This window comes from Carlito syrichta, unplaced genomic scaffold (assembly GCF_000164805.1).
Source record: "Carlito syrichta isolate Samal-C Ts95f unplaced genomic scaffold, Tarsius_syrichta-2.0.1 Scaffold316474, whole genome shotgun sequence".
Lineage (NCBI taxonomy): Eukaryota > Metazoa > Chordata > Mammalia > Primates > Tarsiidae > Carlito > Carlito syrichta.
Window position 1 is genome coordinate 41,218 of NW_007260570.1, and position 4,525 is coordinate 45,742.

The 4,525-nt window shown below is 54.1% G+C and overlaps 1 pseudogene; it reads right to left on the reverse strand.

The window, feature by feature from the left end:
- Positions 1 to 1,912: 1,912 nt before the first annotated feature.
- LOC103277079 lies at positions 1,913 to 4,076 on the reverse strand (annotated as a pseudogene).
- Positions 4,077 to 4,525: the final 449 nt, after the last annotated feature.

Sequence of the window (4,525 nt, forward strand, 5' to 3'; positions counted from 1 at the left end):
AACTAAAAAAAAAAAAAAAAAAAAAAAAAAACCATGGTCTCAGCATATTCCACACAAGACCAAGGAATGCTTATTTAACAAGCCCTACAGGTAAGACTGATGCACAGACATGTGGGATCCTAGTCTGTGTTCTTCCTACTAGAAGTGTGACTGGGAGACCAACAGCATGAACTCCAACCTGGTCATAAATACAGAAATCCAAGCTCCACTCTAGACTTCCTGTATCTCAGCACCACAACCAGGTGATTCCCGCACACAGGAAAGTCTGGGACTCTAGAAGGTCTATGTGCCTTCTAGATGTGGTATCAGAACTGTGCAGTCTGCTCTGGGCATGTGACCCATTCAGATCCCTTAGTACTGAAGATCCGGTGTTCAGCCGTCATTCGCTTTCTCTTCTGTAGCCAATCACTCCCTTGGTACCCTCATCCGAGCTAGAGGTTTTAAGTACTATTTATATGGTCCAAGTCATTTCTTCAAAACTCCAGACTTGTTGTTCAGCTGCCATCCCAGTTATCTCCCCTGCATTTCTCATAGACATCTCCTCCACTGAGCACCCGAGATGCCCCTCCTCAAGTATCTCCTGCAGGATCTCTTTATCTCCACTGAGAGCAGCTCCATTCTTCTAATTGCACAGTCCAGAACTGTGGGTGTCTTTGATTCCTCTTCTCATACCTCAGACACAGTTAATTAGGAAATGCAGTGACGACCACCTTCAATGAACCCAGAATCCCAACACTTCTCATGATTTCCACTGCTCACACCACAGTCAAGGTCATCGACACCTCCGGCTGCACTCATTTCCTACAGTTTCCCCTGCTGCCTCGGCCCTCCCTTGCCTAATTCTATTCTCAGCATAGCAGTCAGAAATACTCTTTTAAAAAGAAGTTGTACCATGTCCCTCTGCTCAGAACTATCCCCTAACTCCCAATCTCACTCAGACACTACAGTGGGCTCCTCTCACATTATGCTAACAGGATCACAGACACATTCAAATGCCTTTTTCAGAAAGAGAAGTCAGAGGCTCTTGAAGTCAGAAAGGAGAGGCATGGACAAATCTTCTATCACTCAGACTCACATGAGGCAGCTGCATCATGAAATAAAAGAAATAGTCATGAACAAATTCATATCAGTCAAGGTAAGCGATGACATTGTGAACAGCCCATCAAACACTCAAAATGTCCCCCTAGCCCAGTTGTGTCCCCTTTGCCCATTCCTTTCCCCCCACCAAATCAGGTCCCCCAGGGTCTCACCTTTACAAGGTGTGAGAGACACATCAGAGCTCCGGTACTGTTACAACCTGGGATGGAACAAAACAAGCCTTTGTCAGAACCCACAGGAGGTACAGGAGGAATTATGCGGTGGATGAGCTCACTCATGGGCTCCTATCTGAGAGATCATGGCCTTCATACTTAATTGCAGCTTGAGAATAGCTCCTTCTTTTTCTACCTGTGGAACAAAATGTCCAGTGAGAGACTAGGAAGGAGGCAGGACTATGAGGTCCTAGAGGAACTGCTAGTCTTAGGCCCCATACAAGTTTCCTGAACTGTGACTTTGGACCCAGGGCAGAATCAGAAAACAAAAGGAAAGGAAATGTGTAAGAACTGGACCAACTCTGCCCTTGGAGGTCTGTCCTCACCAGTGACCTTCCCTGAGGCCAGTGACTGCTGGAAATCAGGGCCCAATCAACACAATCATCAAAGTGAAACATCTGTCCTTAATTCCCACATATCCTTTTCAAAAGAGTGGGTGTTGGCACACAGGTCCCCAGGAAGGGGATGCACCTGTGTGTGTGTGTGTGTGTGTGTGTGTGTGGTATTTCCCAGTAATGAGGCAAGACACAAATCTACCTAAAACATGAATCATACAGAGGGACAAGAAAACCCAGAAACCCACCCTTCATCCCTTCTCTACCTTAACTCTTCTACCTCCATATCACAGCTCCAGTGACCACAGCTCCAAGGAGAACCAGGCAATCGACAATTCCTGGGATATGGCTGGTAGCCTGGGAAGATGGCTCTGGGAAAGGAAGGGAAGGTGAGGGGCCTTGACCCCCAGCCTCAGCCTGACCAGTCTGAAGGTCTCCAGAAAAGGTCTTTGCTTTCCCTGAGAAGAGATTTGACTCCCAATGTCCCTCCTTACCCCATTTCAGGGTACAGGGCTCTGGCAGCCCCTAATGCTACACATGGCACATGTATCTCTGCTCCCTTCTGGAAGATTCTGTCCCCTGAACGTCTGGTCTCCACAAGCTCCATGTCCTGAGTTTGATCCTCCCCATCCTACTTCCAGGTCAGTGTTATCTCCACAGGGCAGAAACCCAGGACACAGCACCTCAGGGTGACATCCTCTTCAGGGCTGGGATGGTGGGTCGTGTGTATCTTTGGGGCATCGGAGTGAAGAGTCAGAAAATTCAAGCACTTTGTATCCCTCATGGGTCACTCTAGGAGAGTCCATGTTACCATCCTGACAATGCACAGAATAATTAGCATGGGGGAAGGATCACAAAGCTCACATACCAGACTGACACAGGCAATTGGTGTAATCTCCTATTCCTTGGAAAGTTCTAGTCTCTGAAGGGAGAACAGGAACTTCTGGTTCTGACCTGAGTGGAGGCCGAGTGACTCCGAGGAGCTGGAGTCAGACCTCCAAACACAGAGTGTGAGGGAGAGAACAAGGTCAGAGAAAAAGCCATGGTGCCCAAGGCTGCTGTCAGAGGGAACCACTGATTCCCATTTCAGGGATTGTCTTCCCTTCCTTGCCTGAGAGAATCCATCCCTTATTGTCCCAGAGACAAGGGCTGGCCTTAGAGTCACTCTCTGGAGCAGGATCTGGAAACCTAGGAGGAGTCTTCCTGCTCTGCACCATGGTGAGGGCGGTATTCTAGTGCTGATCCCATTTTCGTCCCCTCCTTGTGGGGGACCAGCCCGGGAGATCCTCAGGATATCGGCTAGATTCCCCTCTGTCCCAGGTACCCGCGCACTGCAGCGTCTCCTTCCCGTTCTCCAGGGGTCTAAGCAGTCGCTTCACACACTTTCCCTCCTGCTAGGCCCTGTGTCGCTCCGCCACACGGTCCGCTTCCCACTTGCCCTGGGTGATCTGAGCTGCACAGGTCCTCATTCAGGGCGAGGTAATCGGTGCCATTAATATCCCCGCAGAGGAGGCTCGGGTCTGGCCCCACCTGGCAGCCCTGGAAGGTGTGCGGCACCGGTCAACCTCTGCAAGGTGTGCGACCCCGGTCCCGCCCCCGTGGCCAGCCCCGCCCACTCGGCTCCGCCCCCGCCCTGACCATCCCAGGGGGATTTTGACCTAAACTGAAAATGAAACCGGGTAAAAGTCGCCTGGAGCTCTTCCCGGGTCCAGGGTCCCTGAGGATGTCGCGACCTCAGGGTGAATCTCAGACCCGGAGACTCGGACGACCCGGGCCGTCCGTGAGTGATGGGATGATGTCGTGACATGTGACCCCTACCCGGGGTCACTGACCAGCCTCGCTCTGGTTGTGGTAGCGGGATAGGGTCTGCTGGTTCCCGGGGTCTCTCTGTGCGTTCCCCTTGGAGATCTGTGTCCCTCGGTCCGAATACTCCGGCCCCGCCTGCTCCACCCACGGCGGCCGCGGCTCCATCCTCGGTCTTGCCGCGTCGCTGTCGAACTGCACGACCTGCGTGTTGTTCACGTAACTGACCGAGATGAAGCGGAGCTCCCCGCGGCCGGGTCGGGACACAGCAGTGTGGAAATGCCTCAAGGAGTGGGAACGTGGGGGAGAGGAAGGGCTGACACCCAGCCCGACCCTCCTCCTGGCGCGGATCCCCGGGTCCGAGGTTGCTGGGCTGGAGCAGGAAGGGGGGAGGAGCCCGTGCCGCGGGAAAGTGGCAGCAGGAGGGGAAGGGGGGAAGGAGGGAGGAGCCGGGCCGGGAGCGGGCAAGACGCGGCTTCACGAGTCCTGCGCCCCAGTTGGACTGTCCCCTCGCTCTTCCCGCAGAGGTCATTTCCCTCCCGACTCCGCACTCACCCGCCCGGGTCTCGGTCAGGGCCAAGGCCCCCGAGGGCAGCAGGAGGAGGGCTCCTGGCGCCATGAGCCGCATTCTGGGTGTCTGGCGAGAATCTGAGTCCTTGTGGGTTCTTGGGGGGTTTATTGCTGGGAACCGCGGCGACGCGGAGGCTTCTCTACAAACCCACACCTAACGGGAGTGAGAAGTGGGGAAGAAGGACCCGACACAGGTTGGCAGAGAAGTGAAATTCAGGGGTTGGGGAATCCCCAGCGCTGGGACTCCCCACCCCAGACACCACCCCGCGGGGCCTGAGATTCTGAAAGCCACGCCAGGGGACCTAGGACCTGGCCCTGACCCCTCTCCGCCTGCACCGAGAGCTCTTTGACACGCTGTCTCCCTGGGTCCTGGCCCAGGACCTTTCTGTGAAACCAGGGAGAGATCCCCTGGCTGGATCCAGCCCCTTTCCCTTCCCTTGTCCTGGAATCCTTCCCCCTGGACAGATGACCTACCTTCCACTCATCGTCTCCCCCTTGTATTCTTCT